We start from the raw sequence: 24,031 nt of genomic DNA, 5'->3' as shown, positions 1-24,031 counted from the left end.
ACCCACTACATTTTTCGTATGCAGCTAAGAATCTTTTATATGCACTTTCCAACAGACAGGAAAGCACATACCACGACCTTTGACCAGCTGTGGTGCACTGGTTGGAATGAGAAAAAAACCATTCAGTTGAATGGATCCATCTAGATGGTTCGATCTTGCGACGTAAGCACCTCAAGTGAGCACTCAACCGACTGAGCTAAATCCCGTCCCCCGTAGAATTAAGTCCAAAATATAAAAGAACGCGCAGTTTTCATGAGGTAATTTGGCGCGGCTTACCACTGGGCAACTCGATATCTTATTATAGTACCTTGAAAAGCACGCAGAAGTATAAGTGGCATGCATATCTGTCCCGTGTCCAACGACTGGCATGCAGATTTCGGACCCGTGGCGGTCGTGCGTGAACAAAGAATACCCTGACCTGTTGTGTGAATCCGCCCTTGTCGCAGGTGTAATCGTCATAATGATAGTCACTGTGTCACCTTGTTGCACCTGTCAGTGTTTATACAGGAGTCATGCACCACTGATCCTGGTTAGTCCATGAACGGATGACGGCACGGGAACACCGGTTGCTGCTGTAATCACTACCACTGCGCCACGACTGGTGTCTTTACGTTCATGGCACGTGCTGCTCTGTCTGTGGAAAATGCATGACTAAAACAAATACCATATTGTTGATCGGAGAGATAACATTGGGTTACTTCTCTTTTGTGAGTTGTGTGCTAAAACATAATCATTATCATCATCATCACCACCACCATCATTATCGTCATCACCATAACCATAATCTTTAACATCATCATCACCATCATCACCACCACCATCATCATAATCATCAATATCATCATCATCATAATCATCATAATCATCAACATATTTTTTGCAGTAACACAATTTTCTTTAAGTTAAATCCACAAACACAGACATACATGGGTGTTTCCCCTTAGGTATGCCACAGCTGGTAGTCATAATCCTAATCTGCATATTTACTTCACTGAAAGACTATGCTCGTATTTAACCACTGTTTCTGGTCATTCCAATGCAATGGCGTTATCAAGAGATAGATCCGCTTTTAAAACAGTAAGGCAGCTCATCTTGCCTGTGGTAAAACGTCTGTTTACGAAACACCTTGTCGTGACCAATGTAGTGATGTCAGGAATCATGGGTGGACTAGGAGATATACTTTGTCAACACTACGAACACAGAGTTCAGAGACAGACAAAATGCAAACTCGATTGGACAAGGATTTGTGAGTTATCAAATGCGTGTATGTATGTATGTATGTATGTATGTATGTGTGTGTGTGTATGTATGAACGTATGAATATATCACTGTGTGTCCGTTTGTCTCAATATATAAAATCTCTCTCTCTCTCTCTCTCTCTCTCTCTCTCTCTCTCTCTCTCTCTCTCTCTCTCTCTCTCTCTCTCTCTCTCTCTCTCTCTCTCTCTCTTTGATTTAAGTATTACCGAATACTTATTTCGAAAAGTGCGACCGAATTATTAAAAACATTATTTATTTATTTATTTAATTTATTTATTTATTTTAATAAATACTGGAACTTGAGAACTCACATTCAAACACGATAATAACGTGTGACACCATGACGGGTTGTGGTAGGACGTAACTAACTTACAAAACATTTTGAGCCACATGTGTGAAATACACGGCTTTGTCGACATGCTGCTGATTACCTACTATTGTATTTGAAAGGTTTGTTTTTGTTTAACGACACCACTAGAGCATATTAATTGATTAATCATCGGCTATTGGATGTCACACATTGTGTAATTTTGACATATAGTCATCAGAGGAAACCTTTTTCCATTAGTAGCAAGGGATCTGTTATATACACTTTCCCACAGTCCGGACAGCACATACGACGGCCTTTAATATACCAGTCGTGGTGCACTGGTTGGAACGAGAAATAGCCCAATGGGCCCACCGACGGAGATCGATTCTAGGCCGACCGCGCATCAAGCGAGCGCTTTACCACTGGAATACGTCCCGCCGCCTTGTTGTATCAAAGGCTGCTATGTGCTATTTATCATTGTAATGAAAGCTATTATTATACTAATGATAACAGCATCGTTGATATGCTATGTACATGTCAATAATTATTATGATGATTATGCTAATGGTTATCATCGTTATGATCATCAGCATTATCATCTTCACCACCTTCACCATTATCACCACCACCACCACCACCACCATAATCATTATCGTCATCGTAATCATCACCACCACCATCCTCATCGTCGCCGTCGTAGCTGTATTAATTAACTGTTAAATGTTTCAGGTAAGATGTCTGCCATTGGACTGGTTATAGGTTTCCCGGTGCATCACTTCTACCGATTCCTCGACAAGGCCCTGACTGGAAGTGCCCTGTCCACTGTTATACGGAAACTCCTGGCAGATCAGTTGTTTTCGGCGCCCATGTGTGCAGTATTTATCACAGGTACATTGAGATATTAGTTCACCACTCAGTCACTCCATAATACATTCACAATTCACGCACGCAAGCATGCACACACGTGGTTGTACTCAGCCAGCTGATATTTGTTGCTTATCACTGACTCATTCATACATTCACAGATCCACACACTCGCCCACCCATAATTCACGCATACACGCATGCACACACTTATGGTTGCACTCAGGTAGTCAATTAATACTGGGTTTTATTTTGTTTTGTTTAGTTTTTATTTGTTGTAGTTTAAGTTGTTTCTAAATTGTTTTATTAAAACTACATGTAAATGTTAGATTTCTTCAGTGTGCTCTTGTTTATTTATTTAAGGGACTGGTTTAATGGAAGGACAGTCAGTTCTAGAGTGTTGGTCAGAACTGAAGGACAAGTATCTGATGATATACGGGGTAAGGACCATCTTCATTGTAACAAGAAAGAGCGAAATTTGGCTCAGTCGGTAGAGGTGCTTAGGTCGTAGGATCAAATCACCCTGGGAGACCCACCGGTTTTTTTGTCGATCCAACCAGTGCTCAATGACTGGTGTACCAAAGGGCGTAGCAAGTGCATATAGATTGCTCCTTGCTGTTTGTGGAAAATATAAGGGGTTTCATTTCAAGGCTACGTGTCAGAATGACCAAATGTTTGACATCTGATGGCCGATGATTAATTAAGGTGCTCTAGTGGCGTTGCTAAACAAAACAAACGCTTTAACATGTAATAAGAAGCGAGATGTTACCTAATACTAGAGACCCCACCTGGGATGCGATTGACCACAGAACCAACATTCCCCGCTCCCCAACCCCACCACCACAGACACACACTCACCAGTGGAGAAACTCACGATCCTATCTAAGTTTGATTTCGAGAAAACTCTTGATGAGTACAGAAAGAAATGTTTTATTTACGACGCACCCAACACATTTTAGTTACGGATATATAGCATCAAACATATGGTGAAGAACCACACAGATAATGAGAGAGGAAACCCGCTGTCGCCACTTCATGGGCTACTCTTTTCGATTAGCAAAAAGGGATCTTTTATATGCACCATCCCACAGACAGGGTAGTACATACCACGGCCTTTAATATACCTGCCATGATGCACTGGCTGGAACGAGAAATAGCCCAATGGGCCCACCGGCGGGGATCGATCCCACATCGAGCGAGCGCTGTACCACTGGGCTACGTCCCGCCCCTGACGGGTACAGTTTACACAAACTGATGACACAGACTGCTTTAATTGATTCCAAATTGCTGAACATCCCAGTGTCGGGCCTTTTCATGTGCTTCAAAGTGCTCGTGTCTTCACATTGGACACCCTTGCGCAGCAGCATGCATGTGTAGGGCAATATATTCAAAGGATGTTCCAGATGATTTCTTTTGCATGTGTAGATCCACCAAAAATAGTTGTGTCAGTCGAGAGGGAATCTGAGGACAGTAGTATGTACTACACAGTGAGGTCGTTTTGTAAACTACCCTCACGGTTTTTTGTGCTCGAATTTTGCACACACACACAAGCACACTCACTCACTCCCACGCACACTCACTCACTCACGAATTCATCCATTCGGATTTTCTTTTATTCAGTCCTATGCTATTAGGTGTTTGTCGATGCTAATAGTTGTATAATGACAACACGTTCTTACTGGGGAACCACTTGATTAATAGTGCATGTCCGTTATCTTGATTTATTTTTATACAATTATTTACAATTTTATTTTAGTAATTTCAACACATGCTAACTAAACTTATCGACAATCAAAACCTAACATTTGACATACAATTTGCTTTTTCTAAGTCATATTACAAATATGTTTAGATTTTAATACCAAAATTCCCGCCCTTTTAGTCAGCCATTTTTGAATTTTTATCAACCTAATATCTGATAGCTTTACCCACAGAGTTAATGAACTCGTTGAGCCCATAAACATCAATTTTGACACCAAGATAACAATTCTAAGTGCTGTTGTTCTGAAGATATACAGTTTTATGATTAACTGACGGCCATTATAAAAAACGGCCGTCATCTTGTTCGTACCAACTTGTCATCAAAATGTCATCTTATATTTTCATGAACATCAGACCCCAGAGAGTAACGTCAGCCATAGTGACAAATGTTGTACATCCGGCCACGGTTACTAAAACATTAAGGCTCCTTTTCATTTTAACTTATTTTCGTGCTTATATCCAATTAATGTTCAAGTACGCTGTCCTGGCACACATCTCAGCTGTCTAGGCTGTCTGTCCAGGACAGTAGGTTAGGTGTTAGTTGGTTAGTGGTTAGTGAGAGTAAAGAGGGTGCAGTGGCCTTACACCTACCCATTGCGCCTTTAAGAACTCGCTTAGGTAATAGCCGGTACTGAGCTGCGAACCATGTACCTACCAGCCTGTAGTCCGATGGCTTAACTACTGCGCCACCGAGCCCGGCGCTCTTGTTCAGACTTTGCTGCAGGACTATACTATTTTCGAAACTTTCCCAGAAACATACAACTGTTTAAGCCTTACCTATTTTTATTTTTTTCTGAAACGTTCCCTAAAACACAAATTGTTTTTAAACCTTATATTGTATGTGTAATATAAAATATGTTATATTTCACTATTTCCATGTTTGACACACTTTAATAACTTATAAACTATACATTGTTTTCTAGAATATAAAATATTTAAACTAAAGAAATTTTAATAATTATAACATGTATTATTACCGTATGTATAACATTATAACACATAATGTATTATAGTATTTCCAGGTATGAGACGTATTCTTCTGAAACAAAATGACTTTGTTTAACCTAAAGTTTCTCATTGCATCTAATGGGAAATATACATAGAAATAAACACTTAGTGACATGCATATTCTTATTTTTGTTTACATAACAGTTCAGTCATTTTATGTAATGCTTGGACCTAATTTTTAGACATTTCATATAAACACTGAATAATTTATGAATTGCACAAATTGATTATAATATATATACAACGAAGAAAAGTAAAAACCCCAAACAACCCACCATCTTGTCTTCTATTTAGTTACTATAACAATACTGTCATATTGTAAAACTGTTTTATAGACAGGTAACAATTTTATAGTCATAGACACGTAACAATGTTTTATAGATATGATAAAATTATGTTCGGTGGAAATATTCTATTTTGAACACTTTGTAAGTTTAAAATCAATGGAAAGATTAATACACTATAATTTATTTATTGACATTTCAGACCAATGTCATTGTGTGGGTGCCAGCACAAACTATCAACTTCCTGTATGTGCACGCCAAACTTCGAGTGATTTACATTACAACTGTGCTTGTATTGTTTGATGCGCTTTCGTCCTATATAAAACATAAGGTGAGTTAACTACAGCACGGGACTTATAAGTGCCAACAACAACACCGTTCCAACCATTAAGCGTGTGTGTGTGTGTGTGTGTGTGTATGTGTATGTGTATATATATATGTGTGTGTATGTGTGTGTATATATATATATATATATATATATATATATATATATATATATATATATATATACAGGGCCGTACCCTCCGGGGGGGGGGGGGGGGGGGGCAGCTGCCCCCCTGAGAATCTTGTCCTTTTTTTTTAATTTTATATATCTCCAGTAATAGCATAGAAATGTTTAATCTTTATAGTATGTTAAAAATTATTTATAAAATTTAGTGCCCCCCCATGGATTTTGGTCAGGGTACGGCCCTGATATATATATATGTGTGTGTGTGTGTGTGTGTGTGTGTGTGTGTGTGTGTGACTGAGATCGAGGGCGAAAATAACCGTTTCTAACTGGTTTGGGGGCATGACAACTAGATGTCCTGAGATGCAATTTCCTGCATTCTACATGTAAAATTCACCTCTGCCTTAAGATGTACTGCCAATAACATTTTAGATTCAGAGTTATTACCCATCTCCATCCGTCTGCTCCGCCGTGCCTGTCAAAGCTGAAAGTACAATATTTTGTTATGTTCTCATTAATTTGTAATAAATAACTTCACATTAATCTATCCCAAGCATGATCTTTCCATAATTAACTCAATAGTAATAATGTTAAAGTCTTGTACTCGACGACAAGAGGGTTTCCCTAATAATTTGTGGCTAAATATAGCATGGTCACCATCTTTATTTCTTTGCCAGTTGTTTGTAAATAATTATGGAAAAGTACGTAGTATGTTGAATGTATACGTATAAATCAGTGAGGTCACTAGTTAATGCGTATGAAACACTCTCAAGTTTCCCTCCTAAAATAATAAAAATTTCTACTAGTAAATTGAATTATTTGGTTATCATTTTTGTAGGCATATAGCTATATGTATAAACTTTATGTTTCGCGGGAACCGTCATTATTTCACGCGCAAAACTACTCATTTAGACAATAATCCCTAATGCCTAATTCACATTTGGCCTGCGATGGGTCTATGGAGCCTGTATCCTGCCCGTATCCCCCTTTCCGTGCGGCCTCCGTGCGGAGGCAGGAGGTGGCCGTGAGATTTTCGTACGGATTCACGGGCGCCGCGGTCTCTACGATTTTGTTTAGCGAGAAGTTATACAAATTTGAAAAAATCGTAAGCCCGTAGCCCGTAGACATGTCATAGGTGGCATTGTACAATACCCGCACGGGCACCGTGCGGAGGCCGCGCTCTGATCGTGCAGAAAACGCAAGATTTTAGGTGGACATTGGGGGAAAAAAAATCGTACGGAGATTGTAGGCTCTTGGGACAATCGCACGGCCCTCGCACCACTATCGCAAAGTTGCCGCTCGCTGCCCGTGCAGTAACCGTGAAATCGCGTGGATATTGAGCAGTCATCCCGCGGCAACCTAACAGCGGCCGCACCATGGCCGTGCAGCAGTCTTGAGATGGGCCAAACATTTTTCAGATGGGTATATATTGGTCATCTCCAGCAGTTCCTTATCACTCGTCTCAGTTCTTCAGAGGAGTCAAAGAAGTCAAAGAAGTCAAAGAAGAAGAAGATGCCGCTGATACCACCCCTCAGGGTCAGAGTGGCGTACCTTCGGTTGCAGTTGAGGCAGAACAGAACAAGGGAGCAGGCGATCATTGCAGCCCTGGCCGTCCTGGAATAGCAGCAGGCCCGACAGGGGCGCAAGGAGAGGACGGTGTGGGTGAAGTCGTGGCTGCTGAGACGTGTCACCCTAGAACACTACGACACACTGATGCAGGAGTTGATGCAGGAGTCGCACGGGGACTTCAAAGCCTACCTCAGAATCGAGCCACCCATGTTCCGGGAGATAGTAGACAGACTGACCCCCAGAATTAGAAAGCACCAAGACTGCCGTCCAGGTTTGCCTGCCGGCCTGAGGCTGGCTATCACGCTGAGGTTCCTTGCCATCGGTGACTCCTACCACAGTTTGGCGCTCAGCTTCAGAGTGGCCTACAACACCATATCCGTGCTGGTTCCCGAGGTGTGCTGAGTACAAAGATGAGGTGCTGGCGATGCCGACGACTGCAGATGGCTGGCGGGAGGTAGCCAGGGCCTTCTCCAGACGGTGGAACTACCACCATTGCCTGGGCGCCATTGATGGCAAGCACATCCGTATCAAGAAGCCCAAGAAGTCCGGCAGCGCCTATTACAACTACAAAGGCTTCTTTTCGATCGTTCTCTTATGTGTGGTGGACACGGAGTACAAATTCCTGTGGGTGAACGTTGACGCCCAGGGTTCCATGTCAGACGCCGGGGTGTTCAACGGGTGCAGCCTGAAGCGGAAGATAGATGTCGGGACACTGGGGATGCCAGACCCTGACCCTCTGCCTCATGATGACCAGGACACTCCATATATCCTCGTGGGGGACGATGCCTTCGCGATGCGGCCCAGCATGATGAAGCCCTACCCCCATCGGTACCTGACCCACGACGAGAGAATCTTCAATTACCGGACCTCCCGTGCGTGCAGAGTGGTCGAGAACGCCTTCGGCATCCTGCCTGCCCGTTTCCAGTGCCTCCTGACAACCCTGGCTGTCATGCCCAAGAACGCCATCTCCATCACCAGGGCCTGCGTCATTCTACACCAGATCATGAGGTTGAGGTACCCCGCGCTGCAGAACGCAGACCTCGACCAAGAGGACGGAGACAGCGGCATCGTGCCAGGTGCCTTGAGGGATGGTGCCATCATGGCCGAGGTCGAAGAAGCCCGGCGAGGCCCCAGAGAGACCCGTGTTGTAAAGGTGCTGAGGACCCAAGTCAAGTACTACTACAACAGCGGGGCAGGAAGCGTTCCCTGGCAAGAGGCAGCACTCAACTATAACTACTGAACTGTGTCCCGGGTAGTGCTCATATGGATATGAACTCTTTGTGTATACATTTCATAGACAGTTTTATGCATTGTACTTGTTTAGTATGTGATTCTACTGAATATGTGAAAATGGTCAATAGCAGATAGACTAAACAGCTTCATCTTCCAATATATCACTCTAGCCATACGTGCCTGGCTGGAATATTAACATGATAAAGAGTGATCTACTGTTGATTATATTGTGTGCGGCATAATGGTTATCAACAAATAGTTCAGTAAAGTAGTAAGCTAATTAAACATTGTTAAAATTCCACATGTTAATACCTTTAATGTTTCAGTTTTCTGAAGTATCAATACACATGTTCATAATAACTTGTATTGATTCTTCAGTTCTTTTTTGTTCTGATATGCTAAGATGTAAATAAATTTACTCATCACAATATCACATCATCACATCATCAAAACCATGCCAACAAATAGTCACCATACATGCATTAGTTTCATATGGATATGAACTCTTTGTGTATACATTTCATAGACAGTGCTCAAATGGACTTTTCATATCATTTTATTTTACTCATCACAATATCACATCATCACATCATCAAAACCATGCCAAAAAGTAGTCACCATACATGCATTAGTTTCAAACATGAGCGACAATATTATGCAAATACAAATATCCACTGTCTATATGATGAGAGAATATCCACTGAGAGTCACTGTCACTACTTGTCACTGGTACTATCCTTGGCAACACTATCCATGTTCATGGTCATGCCTGGGATAGAGGCTGTCGAACGGTCGTCTGCGTCTTGGCCACCGGCATCAGTTGAACTCTGCAGGTCCCTGGTGAGAGAGGTGTTGCTGGCTAAGAAGTCCATGAGGTTGAGGTGGGTCGTTGTGTCTTCTTGATTGATGGCCGAGTATGCCTGAGAGATGATACTCGCTGTGGTACCAGCGGAGGTGCGTCTGTAGGGCTGTGGTACGAACGACTGGGACATGGGCTGCTGCAGGGCCTGCAGCAGGGGCATAAGGGTCTGCAACTGTGAGAAGTAACCGGACTGAGAGTCGTACTGCTGAGTGGCTGGAGCTGGGGCACGGCGGCTGCACGGTCACTGCACCATCTCCGCGCAGCCTCTGCACGGAAGCCTCACGGGCTCCGTATGATTTCCGTGCGGAGGCTATGGAGACTGCACGGCAACTGCACTGAAATTGCACGATTTCCGTACAATCTCCGCGCAGCCTCTGTACGGCTTTGCCCCGGCCTGCCCCCGAGGGCCCGTACAAGAAATCGCACGATGCTCGTACACAATGTGAACACATACGCCGTAGCCCGTAGCCACCTACGATGCCTCAAAAATCGTAGGGAAAATCGTAGACCCATTTATCGCACGGCGCCCGGGGCAAATGTGAACCAGGCATTAGGGAAGCATGGCAAAGTCCACACCAGTAGACACCCTCCTCCCATACCTCCGACCCGGTCAAGCAGCCTCTGTTCTCTTGCACCTGCTTGTAGGTGCGATCCTGCCGTCTCCCTCTCCCGGGGCGAGATTTAGCACAGTCGGGTGAGTGCTCGCCTGAGGTGCTTACGTCGCAGGACCGAACCACTTCGGTGGATCCATTTAACTGATTATGTTTTTTCTCGTTCCAACCAGTGCACCACAACTGGTCAAAGGCCGTGGTATGTGATTTCCTATCTGTGGGAAAGTGTATATAAAAGTTACCTTGCTGCATTAGGAAAAATGTAGCAGGTTTCCTCTGATGATTACGTGTCAGAATTACCAAATGTTTGACATGCAATAGTCGATGATTAATTAATCAATGTGCTCTAGTGCTATTGTTAAACAAAACACACTTTTTCTCGCTCTCCCAACCCTTTCCTGACCTGGACGGAAGAGCTGGCAATAAGCACAATTTGAGCCCATGACAGGCGTGTGATATAACGGCTTGCTCTGAACGTGAAGTTAAACTTGAACTAAGACACGCGGATATTCGTTTGTTTAGCAGCATTTTATTATAGTATCACGAAAATTCAATTATGTTACTTGCGTCTTCCACTATTATAACCAGTACACATGTATTACGTAAGAGTGGCAGGCCATTCCCCAAGAGTTCTTCAGACGTCTGATCAACAGCATGAGGCAACGATGTGTCGAGTGTATTCGCGCCAGGGCTGGATTCACACACTATTAAACGAATGTTCTAATGTGTAAAATCCATGTTTGACAACCTTCAACTTTGACAGCATGTCATGTGACTTTCTTGTATACAGTGACGTTTATTTGTTTTTTTTTGTAAATATGGAACAATAAATTAAATTTTTGGTGTAGTTTACATCATCAATCTAATACACTCTGAAACTTATTTGGTTATAAAATTTTGACCCTTAAATTCTTTTGAGTAGTATATATAACAACGTCAGTTGTATGGCATGTAAATAACAAGTAAGAACATATTACTTAATACACAAGTTATTGAAACCTCAAGGTACCTAGGTTAATATTTCGACCAATAACGGTTTTAAAGTAAATCTATTGCTAAAAAATATAATAATATTTTGTTTTAATGGAGCCGTTGTTTTTTTATGGGTTTTTTTCATGATGCATTTTCAGGAAATGTCAGAAAACTCGTAGGAGGATTGAGGGTGGGGGTGGGGGTGGGGGTGGGGTGGTAATGCAGCTGCTTCTTCTATCTTCCTAAATTACAAAAAAGTGCCCTTTAAAAAATTGATTTGATTTTTACATTTTATTATTATTATTATTAAAATTTATTGTTGTTATTATTATTATTATTTTACGTTAGATATGACACTAAGATATATGTTTTCTGTTTCTTCTTTACAGGAGAGTGCTTCAGATGTTGAATTGAATATGCAAGCTGCCGACTTTAACTGTCAGCACTATATAGAGAAATCTGCATAACTATCCTATGTAAAAGTTAAAATCTGTTTTTGTGTCTTCACCATTAGCTTTAACTTCTACTTCTGCGTCTTATGAGCAAATTTAATTTGAATAAAAATAAAAATTATTGCATGTATACAAAATAAACTGTAGAATTACTAAAAGTTATAAGCTTCGAAATTCAGCGACACATTTTACTTTTAGCGATAGACACGGATGTGGTTTGAAATAAACTATTAACAATGTCGTTTTGTAATAAAGCGCCGAATTGCTAGACCGCCTATTTCAGAGCCTGTCACATGATGTTCAGTTGCCAGAGAATCGCATGTAGGCCTTACATCAAATACTTCACACTTAATTATTCTTTATATGAATAGGTGTTCCTCAAGTTCTCTTCATTCACCCTCGACTGTATACAATAAAAGTGGTCACTGTTTTACAAGACGACATCCATTTCACCGCAAAGTCATTAACAGGACATGTTAGCGTGTGGAATTACACTTTAATGGCAGGGCGATAGCAGTTTGCCCTAAAATGGATTTAGGTTACCTTTATTGTCGTCTAATGACTATTATGTAGTATATTATAAAATGTTTTATTTGTTCAACAAACCTAATTGGGCTAGGAGGCAATATATTTTATGTCTGTATTGTATAATTTTATGCATATCGTCACTGAATACTTTAATAAACAATTAAATCATCATATGATAAAGCAAATGTGTAAAAAGTAGTTACCAAGTTGGCATAACTTACACTGGATCATTAAGCAAATTATTAGTTTCATATATCTATAGTAAAAGGCAATTAACCCACCTCAAGCAATAAAAAAGACAGAAACAAATTAACATAGAAGAATTTGCCTCATCCAAAATCAATGTTTGAAAACAAATTATGTTCCGCAGTCAAGTACAGACAATACCACCTTCTTGACAAATATGGGAGTGGTCTATGTTAGATCGATCTGACGCATAGCAGCATATTTCAAATTCCTGGAATACTGTTGTGTCATCCAACAAACCAAATCTGAATGATAAAATCAGTAACAGTTTAAAATGATAACTGATCAAGGCATATTATAGATATTTTGACAATGTCGTGACTGTTCCTATGATGCACTAGCAGGTGTCAATTGAGGATTAGAACTTCCAATAACATGATATCCTTCCTACTCTGTCTCCATGGGGATTGCAGACTTGTTTGACAAACAGATAGTTATACAATTATATGGCATAATTGCATATCAGGTGTTTGCGCACAGTGAGCATACCTTTGCATGCCAGTGACAACCATAATGAGTACAGCCAACAGATGTGATGTTGTGTTTGTCTGAACAATGAAAATTATGTAGATATTTATGGAAAATATGAAAACGTATGTACAACCAGAACAGGATATGCAGTAATTCATCATATCGGAAAATAACCTTATCATGTACACCATGAAATGTGTTTTAAAGCCTTAAGGAGTCCATGAGTATTATAACCATGATAAAACAACTTGTGTACATGAAACGTCGGCATACAATGAGCATGCCCTAAGATATCTCACGAGTTGTGATATGTAGATACCAAAAGGTGAAACAAGAAATAATGTTATTGGACAGCTGAAGTCATATAACTTAGTCTGGATGCCAATGTCGGTTGATTTCTATGTATAGATCAATGTATGGAACAGTTTTCACACCTTGAGTGGGTTGTTTTTCTGTCTTGAAGGAACGGCTATTGTTTATTGAGACTAGACTATACCTCAAACTCCAAATAATCCTTCCATATACTAGACACCATCTAATAGGTATTTCACTGTTACCATAGTCAAGATTCGTTTTTCTGCTCAAAGCAGAGTCAGAAGGACATGCTGACATGGCCATATTGCACGATCGATCACAGCCAATCGCAGCCAGTCGCAGCCAGTCGTGAAATGGGTCGCTCGGTCAGATATAAAGGCTCGCGATTGTGCGTCAGTATCAGTAGTTACCTAGTTCGAGTCTTCTCTGCGGCACTATAGCGATATGCCTGGCGATCACCTACGACCATTGCGACCAGTCGCGCACTCTTTCTACGATTTGCCCACCATTCCAACATTTTTCAGTCGCAGCTAGGTCATAACCTGGTAGCAGACCCGGTGTGACTGGGGCTTCAATGTCTTTATGATTTGCAATCATGCTTTCTCTCATTCTAACTATCGGTTCATATGTTGTATGTGCTATTGGCCAGTCACTGAATTTGCATTTTGTAACGTTTCCCCATAGATGTTTAGAATGTTTCAGTCAACTAGAACTTGACCTCGTTCCACGAAAGAATCGTACCTAAGGTTAATTGTAGTGACATGGCTGGCGCAGGTAAACTGTATAGCCTTTGCACAATGCATCCTTCATTGCGAACAAGTGTGAATTAGTTAAATTATAAATTAGTTGCCGACTATTTGCTACACCTTGGATGTATTCAGTGGTATAGGACATCAACAAAGTAACTTTGTCAGTTTATTTGCGAAGTGACAATTGCCGAATGGATAAGACATGAGAGTTATCTCCCATATTTTCGTGCGAAAGTCGTATGGCCTACAATGTTTTTCTGCCAACGCAGAGTTTCATACAAGGTATTATGGGTATATTAGATCCAGTTTTACACAAAGAGTTCATATTCTTCTTAGAGAATCATCAGTTCATCATCTAACTGCCATCTGACATCTATGTTTGTGGTTTACAACCTCGTACCGACTGTACATTTTCACCGCACGTTGTGGAACGGGCTGGCGATCGTAGAAAAAACGTTATGCATGGGCGGATCCAAGGGGGGGGGGGGGGGGGCCGGGGGGACGCGTCCCCCCAAAAATTGTTCAAGTGCCCTCAAAATGTCCAAGTGCCCTTTTTGTTTGTAGAATTTTTTTTTTTTTAAGTAAACAATAATTATATTGTAGATAAATGAAATCAAGATTTTCGTGTACATGCGCAAGCTTGCAGATATGTGTCTGTGTTATTGAGTCTCAATGGGGCCCCATTGAGGTTCTAACGCGAGTGACGCCAATTTACTTCATTATTGCTAGTATATTATGACGTAGAACTGTAGGAATTCATATTAATTGTAAATATCAAAACTTGTAGTAAGGTGCCCTTTTGACGAGTCAATGTGCCCTTCTTTTTTGGTCCCCCCCCCTAAAAATATTTCCTGGATCCGCCCATGTTATGGTCGCGATATTAGGTATTTACGACGATAATAGTGCTAAGATTGCTTCGTAGAACGAGGCCCAGGTACGTACCTATTGATGGTCCTCAGCAAACATGTTTTGCGATACGTCCACCATGTGTGTGTAGGCAAAACGGGATAGTTCATCAGAGTATGTCATCATTTTTCAACAGTAGCGAAGTAAACTCATGTTTCGGTATTAAATACGATGAACACTTGATCCAGTTACAAATTGTTCACTCATACTCGTGACAAAATAGTGAAATACCATGATAATCTATAGATAAAGTAATATTTTTAGAGCAAACATCTATATGAATACCATGTACTATCTGAAAGTGTTATTGTTGTCTTATGCGATCCAAAAATCCCCCCATACATTGATATATTACATAGAGGTGTAGGATCTAAAAGCTACAAAATATATGAAAAGAGAAAAATTTGGCCGCCATTTTGAATAAATTAAAGTTCTGAATATGAAATGTGGTTGTAGACCAAACATTCCATTGTATTCATGGTCAGTGACCAACACGAGCAATAAATATGAAAAAAAGTATTTAGGTGCCCAATCCTGTTAAGAGTTGGCCAACTAAAGTCGATATAATCTGTAGTTAGCAGCGGGCTTTTGTAACTAAATACTTATATTATATTTACAGGCTTTGCTTGACAATATCAAAACATCAACATAAATATATCAGTTGTGTGATTTTGGGGTAGCCAAGTTGAATGAAAGCAGTCATCTTGAATTTTATTTTTCATCCTTATATCTCTGAATACATTTTTAAGAATATGTGTGAATACATTTAATTTATAGTAATAATATTTCCATGTATTTGTTCACGGAATCTTAAGAAAAGTCTGAAATTGTGTTCGAATATATGTCATAGGCAGCCATTAAAAATTATGCCATAAGCATATTTGCCCCACCTACATCAATGTACATTTTTGATGTGTGGTTCAAGCAGGGTTCATTAGACTAAATTAAACTAAGGGAGACATGAGCTATGCTGGACTTCCTCTTTGACAACATATATGTCAATTTGGGGATATGTCACATAAACAGGAAATAGGGATCCCATGCGCTCAATCTGCCATAAAAGAGGTTTAGTTTTTGAGTAGGTGGTCACGGAAAGATAACATTTGTCATTATAGCTAGAAATGATCATTGGGGTGTTGTAAGCACGAACGCACTTGATGACAGCGTCAAAAATGCGTGCGAAAAATATGGCGGCCATTTTTTAAGATGGCGTATGCTTCAGACTTTAACATTCATAACTTGGTGTATGTTCCAGCTAGGGGTGTGTTTTTGGTATCAAACCCTGTTTTTGAGGTCAACGAACATGATAATATATAATATTTGTAAGATGATTAGTGTAAATTGTACAGAGATTAAAACTATCCCACAAATTATGAGTTATTTCCTTTGTAAAAATGTCGAAAAATTACTCTCCCTTTTTTGACAAGCTATATATCCGGCCCCATTTTCCATCCCGTCTGTATTAATTACCATACTAAGGGACTACATAAGCCCATACAAATCACACACAAACCCCATTTGTTTTGTAAGTAGATCTCCTGATTCATCAACATATATATATATGTGTGTGTGTGTGTGTGTGTGTGTGTGTGTGTGTGTGCAGGCTCGTAGGAACAATATTTTGAAGGTGGACACAATCTCTTGTAGTCTTAAGTAGAGAGGCACAAGCCAGATGTTTTTATTTTTATATATGGTAGGACAAAAAACTAAATCCCCATATATTTTCATCTTAGAGGGGTGGGGAGTTGGGGGAGTACGGTTCCTATTGGTCTGATATGACATCACTAATACATTACATGAATTTGATCAAAAGGTTTCAAATTTTACTCTGAAGGGTCAATCCTATAGCTGTAAATTAATTTAATGATTTGAGATGTAATTTAAGTGCAGAACTTGTAACTTTTAGGTTTCCTATTTACATCATAGTAGGCAGGAAATATACAAATAAAACAGTGCTGTCATTAAATATTTTAACATTAAGAAACAAATAACGCCTTCGGAGATTCATGCTCGAATGATTAATGTGTTTCAGAACCAGTCTCCTTCATATCCCATAGTCAAGAGTTTGACTGCAGAATTCCATTGTGGTGAGAAATCTGTTGAAGGCGACCCCATGTCTGGCAGGCTTTGGACATCGAAAACACAGGAAACATTTAAAACTGTGAAACGAAATGTAATGGAGAATCGAAGGGTTACAGTGTGACAGAATGTAGACATTCTTGGGATTAATTATGACTAAGTAAAATCCATTCTCCTTGAACATTTGGGTATGAACAAAATCCATGAAGAAGTGGAAGCAGATTCGGTGTTCGGAGGAAAATCTCGAGCTGATGAATGTGGACTGGGAACGTTTTAAGCAGCATTTAGTAGCCAGGTATCAAACATGGATTTATAACTATGACCATGAGTCTAAGCAACATTTGAAACGATGGAAACATGTCAATTCTCTAGCACCAAAGAAATTGAATGTCCAGCCTATTACTAGCAAGACCATGTGCAACATTCCCTATGATGCGAAGGAAGTAATCCATATCGTCTCTATCCCGCATATGTCCATATTAAAGGTCAATATTTGGGCAAACAAAATAGATTCCTCGTCTCTGGTCAGCGCACGCATAGATTTTGACCCTCACACGTCAACTTGTCAAACACATTTTTCGGCGGTATAACGTCAATTTTCCCCGGGCTTTTCTTGCTAGGACATAAAACCACATTTGGAGCCAAAATGGTCTATATGCTGACTTGGACCATTAGCTTTCTTTAATTTCTTTCTAAAATTGGTCCTGTTATTCTAAATGAGTAGCATGGCTTTTTAAAAAATATTTATGACCAAAGTCGAAGTAATAAAAATTGCCTTGGCTATATGGAAAATGTGAAGGAAAATATTTAGGGTACCAAGGCAAGGGAGGGACATCATGGTCATTCAGGATGGTCCAAGGCAAACGAGGAGGACGTAAAGAACATCGCTCGGGCAATACAAAAAGACTGACACTCGTTTCGTAAAATCAGTATGAAAATATAAGCTGGTATAATAATCATCATGTAATAAAGATTTGATTATGTTTATATTTTTCCATTTTCCATTCAGTTTTGTTAATATATTTGGCATTAATTTGTACTATATGTCAGGTTTTAGAAAAATATTCCACATTCTTGAAATTCCAAGCATATTCCAGTACCTTTTAGGAGCTGATGCTTTCTAGAATGTTTTGGTACTTTCTAGAATCTTCCAATGGCTGCTATATTTTAGTTCTTTCTAGAATGTTCCAGTACTGTTTAAAATGTTCCAGTGCTTTCTAGAATGTTCTAGTGCTGCCCTCAGATGGTGTATATATAGGCCTATACGTGCATAGGTCAACGTAGTATTTTTTAGATGCGCAATGTCTTCATCACGAAGCTGCTTACATTCTGGTGATTCATTTTGTTATGTTTGTGGATTCTACATTGGCCCAAGGCAGGTAAGGCATAGAATCAAAGTATCTACGAAATTTACACAAGCTTATGAATTATACTTTGGCATGAAGATTGGTACATGTCGATCGAATTTTGAGGTGACCGCCCCTCAATGACCTTTACAATACCCCGAATGTGTAGAGAACCACAGAACCATGTGACTGCTACTTCTGTGTGATGGATATTTCAAGATTCAAGAAAACTAAAAATCAACATGATATCACATATCCAGATATTCCATCGTCTATTGCTCCAGTTCCATACTCTGAAGAACTGTTTGTCCCGAGACCATCTGCTAAAGATTTGGAGAGTGAAGGTGAAAATTTGGAATCTGAATCTGAAGAAATGAAGCAACCACACTTTCCAAACCAGCAGGAACTGGATGATTTGATTCTAGATCTCGGGCTGACGAAGTCTAATGCAGAGCTTCTAAAATCAAGACTGATGGAGTAGAACCTTTTGGACAACAGTTGTCGAACTACAGCTGCTAGGAAAAGACATGAATGGTTCTCAAAATATGTTTTGGTGAAAGATGATATATGTTTCTGTAATGACATTGAGAACTTGTTTTAAGAACTGGGTATTGGTCATGAACCAAATGATTGGCGTCTCTTCATAGACAGTTCCTCCCGAAGTTTCCAATGTGTTCTTCTGCACAATGGAAATCAGTATCCATCAGTACCAATTGGGCACTCTGCATATAAAGGAAAACTACGAAAATGTAAAATTTCTTCTGGAAACTATAGATTACAACAAGTACAAATGGCAGGTCTGTGGTGATTTCAAAATGATTAGCTTTTTAAAAGGACTCCAGGGACGCTATACAACACATTCTTGCTTTATTTGCCTGTGGGACAGTCGTGCTACATCTTAACACTACTGCAAAAGACACTGGCCTCAAAGACAACACTTTATTCCAGGCATACAGAATGTGAAGTACCAGCCCTTGGTAGAATTAGAGAAAGTCCTTATGCCTCCACTGCATATCAAACAGTTTGTGAAAGCACTGAACAAAGAAGGCGAAGCTTTCAAATACATTTCCAACATGTTTCCACATCTTTCAAAAGTAAAAATCGAAGGTGGTATTTTCACCGGACACATGTTCGCAAGATGCTTCAGTCACAATAATTTGAAGAAAAAATTAGAGCAAAGGAACAAAACTCTTGGAGGTCGTTTAGAGAAGTGGTTGAAGATTCCCTTGGGCATAAAAAAATGTAGGAATTACGAACAGTTAATAGAAAAGTTGATAAAGACTTATAAAAAGCTTGGATGCCGGATGTCTTTGAAATTGCATTTCCTCCATTCTCACCTAAATTTCTTCAGTAAAAATATGAGTGACATCAGTGAAGAACACGGCGAAAGATTTCACCAAGATATAGCAACTATGGAAAGAAGATATCAAGGGAAATGGGACTGCAATATGATGGGTGACTATCAGTTGGGGTTAGTACGTGATGACTCATCATGTCATCGACGTAAAGTAAGAAAAACTGTTCATTTGTCATTTGTAATCTTTGTTGTTGATTTATACCTATATAGTAGAACATGCAGAATATCTATGTAATATTTGTGTTAATAAATGTCAATAAAAATCAATCAGTATAGTGTTCTGTATATGTCTTTGGAGTGAAAAATCTCATAAATTTGTAAAACATTTCCTAAACATAGTGAAAGTGAGATTCTGTGACTAAAACTAACACCACTCTAGAAGAAGTAGTGATATTTTTGCAATCAGCACATTTTGACTAAACATAATCAACACAAAATTGACATAACTAAGAACTTTGAACAATTTCTGTTGCAATCTATATGTATAAGGGGCGGGACGTAGCCCAGTGATAAAGCACTTGCTTGAGGCGCCGTCAGTATACTAAAAGGCAAAATTTATTGTGACATGGATTGTTTGGAATAATAAATTTGTGAATGGATTTATGGATGTAAACCAGAGAAAATGTACATGAAATAGCTCGAGCAAATGCAACCCAGCAGATATTGCAGCGATTGCATGCTTTGTGCAAGAAACATGGAATATTCGGGAGAAATCCTTTCCAGTGTTCACCATAAAAGGCCAGATATTCAGTCACAAATCATTGGCACTCTGTGTATCCTTCAGAAGTCCAGAAGTCAGAAAAACACCATTAGTAAACTGTTTGATGCAATTTCGTCATGCCACGCCTCAGTGAAAATGACAGATGGCGAGTCATAGGGATGCTTAAATCTGGGTTCTCGCAGCGTGACGTCAATTCAACGTCCACAGAAACACCATATGGCACATATGGCAATGATATCAACAAAACAACCAGGTCAGGGACCGTCCACGTAGCGGCCGACCACCCGTGACAACCCCTGTATATAATCATCAGTGGTATTCCTATACCTTTTAGTTAAGATGCGTTTAATGAAGGATGGTTATGCTGAGTATTGTTATTACATTGCTTATTTTATTATATGCAGAGTAATATTTTTAACGCTTAATAGACAAAAAGCCACAAGGGAGATTAGTGCACTACTATTTGTTTAACCTTATTTAAACAGAAATTATTATTTATTATTATTATTTATTATTATTAGTCTTAGCAATTAGTAGTAGTAGTAGCAGCAGCAGTAGTAGTAGTAGTAGTAGTAGTAGTAGTAGTGGTAGTAGTAGTAGTAGTAGTAGTAGTAGTAGCAGTAGGAGCAGCAGCAGCAGCAGCAGCAGCAGCAGCAGCAGCAGCAGCAGTAGTAGTAGTAGTAGTAGTAACAGTAACAGTAGTAGTAGTAGTAGTAGTAGTAGTAGTAGTAGTAGTAGTAGTAGTAGTAGTAGTAGTAGTAGTAATTTCCATTCCTATAAAAGCTAGGAGGGATCGAAATGATTACATTAACACAAACTAATAAAATAATACCAATAGCGTATTGTATTTTTATTAAAACAATCCCACAAATGTTAAAAACTAATTGATCTATTAGAATGATATTTTCTTACGACATTCAGAGAGAACGCTTGTAACAAGTAACATTATTATCCACATGGTTCTACATAACCGAGTTAATAAAACCCCCCAATACGAAGCACACATGGAGTTGCTGTCCAGTCCTAGCCCAGACTGTATCTGTGAAATATGACGTCATTTCGTCGTCTCCTCCTAGTTGTAGTGAAAAATTTTTAAGAGCTCTTTGTGATTCATCAAATAATAATAATAATAATAATAATAATAATAATAATAATAATAATATGTATACTACAGTTTTGTTTTAATTACACTCGCATGTCAGTCATACTGACTTTACGAAATTCGTGCCAGGATTCATCTGTTACACACACTCTCGCTAGAAAAAAAATCCTGACACTCATTTCGTGAAATCAGTACAACACACAGGCTCATATAATAATCTCTGCGCATGACGTCATCTTTTTTTCCTTTCTAATTAAATAATCGTCATAGAGCTGGTAGAAGAGATAGCTGATGTAGGTGAGGTCTGGCTTGTAGGTGAGGTCTGACTTGTGGCTGAGGTCTGACTTGTGGCTGATGTGGCTGACGTCTGACTGGTAGTAGGTGAGCGATAGCTGATGGTAGGCTGAGATCTGGCTGAGGTCTGGTTGGTAGAAGAGGTAAGCTGATGTCTGGCTTCTTGCAGAGGTAGCTGATAGGCGAGGTCTGGCTTGTTGCTGAAGTCTGACTTGTAGGTGAAGTAGCTGAGGTTTGGCTTGTGGCTGATGTGGCTGAGGTCTGGCTGGTAGCAGAGGTAGCTGATGTCTGGCTTGTTGCAGAGGTAGCTGATGTCTGGCTTGTAGGTGAGGTCTGACTTGTAGCTGATGTAGGTGAGGTTTGGCTTGTGGCTGATGTGGCCGAGGTCTGGCTTGTAGCAGAAGTAGCTGATGTAGGTGAGGTCTGGCTTGTAGCAGAGGTAGCTGATGTCTGGCTTGTTGCTGATGTGGCTGAAGTCTGACTTGTAGGTGAAGTAGCTGAGGTTTGGCTTGTGGCTGATGTGGCTGAGGTCTGGCTGGTAGCAGAGGTAGCTGATGTCTGGCTTGTTGCAGAGGTAGCTGATGTCTGGCTTGTAGGTGAGGTCTGACTTGTAGCTGATGTAGGTGAGGTTTGGCTTGTGGCTGATGTGGCCGAGGTCTGGCTTGTAGCAGAAGTAGCTGATGTAGGTGAGGTCTGGCTTGTAGCAGAGGTAGCTGATGTCTGGCTTGTTGCTGATGTGGCTGAAGTCTGTCTGTACTTGTAGGTGAAGTAGCTGAGGTTTGGCTTGTGGCTGATGTGGCTGAGGTCTGGCTGGTAGCAGAGGTAGCTGATGTCTGGCTTGTTGCAGAGGTAGCTGATGTCTGGCTTGTAGGTGAGGTCTGACTTGTAGCTGATGTAGGTGAGGTTTGGCTTGTGGCTGATGTGGCCGAGGTCTGGCTTGTAGCAGAAGTAGCTGATGTAGGTGAGGTCTGGCTTGTAGCAGAGGTAGCTGATGTCTGGCTTGTTGCTGATGTGGCTGAAGTCTGACTTGTAGGTGAAGTAGCTGAGGTTTGGCTTGTGGCTGATGTGGCTGAGGTCTGGCTGGTAGCAGAGGTAGCTGATGTCTGGCTTGTTGCAGAGGTAGCTGATGTCTGGCTTGTAGGTGAGGTCTGACTTGTAGCTGATGTAGGTGAGGTTTGGCTTGTGGCTGATGTGGCCGAGGTCTGGCTTGTAGCAGAAGTAGCTGATGTAGGTGAGGTCTGGCTTGTAGCAGAGGTAGCTGATGTCTGGCTTGTTGCTGATGTGGCTGAAGTCTGACTTGTAGGTGAAGTAGCTGAGGTTTGGCTTGTGGCTGATGTGGCTGAGGTCTGGCTGGTAGCAGAGGTAGCTGATGTCTGGCTTGTTGCAGAGGTAGCTGATGTCTGGCTTGTAGGTGAGGTCTGACTTGTAGCTGATGTAGGTGAGGTTTGGCTTGTGGCTGATGTGGCCGAGGTCTGGCTTGTAGCAGAAGTAGCTGATGTAGGTGAGGTCTGGCTTGTAGCAGAGGTAGCTGATGTCTGGCTTGTTGCTGATGTGGCTGAAGTCTGACTTGTAGGTGAAGTAGCTGAGGTTTGGCTTGTGGCTGATGTGGCTGAGGTCTGGCTGGTAGCAGAGGTAGCTGATGTCTGGCTTGTTGCAGAGGTAGCTGATGTCTGGCTTGTAGGTGAGGTCTGACTTGTAGCTGATGTAGGTGAGGTTTGGCTTGTGGCTGATGTGGCCGAGGTCTGGCTTGTAGCAGAAGTAGCTGATGTAGGTGAGGTCTGGCTTGTAGCAGAGGTAGCTGATGTCTGGCTTGTTGCTGATGTGGCTGAAGTCTGACTTGTAGGTGAAGTAGCTGAGGTTTGGCTTGTGGCTGATGTGGCTGAGGTCTGGCTGGTAGCAGAGGTAGCTGATGTCTGGCTTGTTGCAGAGGTAGCTGATGTCTGGCTTGTAGGTGAGGTCTGACTTGTAGCTGATGTAGGTGAGGTTTGGCTTGTGGCTGATGTGGCCGAGGTCTGGCTTGTAGCAGAAGTAGCTGATGTAGGTGAGGTCTGGCTTGTAGCAGAGGTAGCTGATGTCTGGCTTGTTGCTGATGTGGCTGAAGTCTGACTTGTAGGTGAAGTAGCTGAGGTTTGGCTTGTGGCTGATGTGGCTGAGGTCTGGCTGGTAGCAGAGGTAGCTGATGTCTGGCTTGTTGCAGAGGTAGCTGATGTCTGGCTTGTAGGTGAGGTCTGACTTGTAGCTGATGTAGGTGAGGTTTGGCTTGTGGCTGATGTGGCCGAGGTCT

The 24,031-nt window shown here is 40.9% G+C and overlaps 1 long non-coding RNA gene across 1 annotated transcript; it reads left to right on the top strand.

The window, feature by feature from the left end:
- Nucleotides 1-2,811: 2,811 nt before the first annotated feature.
- On the top strand, nucleotides 2,812-11,966 carry LOC121382813. Its single transcript, XR_005959223.1, has 3 exons — nucleotides 2,812-2,873; nucleotides 5,689-5,817; nucleotides 11,571-11,966. It is a non-coding gene; the product is annotated as an uncharacterized LOC121382813 (long non-coding RNA).
- Nucleotides 11,967-24,031: the final 12,065 nt, after the last annotated feature.

Source organism: Gigantopelta aegis, chromosome 10 (assembly GCF_016097555.1).
Source record: "Gigantopelta aegis isolate Gae_Host chromosome 10, Gae_host_genome, whole genome shotgun sequence".
In the NCBI taxonomy this organism is placed as follows: Eukaryota; Metazoa; Mollusca; class Gastropoda; order Neomphalida; family Peltospiridae; genus Gigantopelta; species Gigantopelta aegis.
Note: the sequence above shows the minus strand (reverse complement) of the source record. Positions and strands in the feature narration are given on the sequence as shown.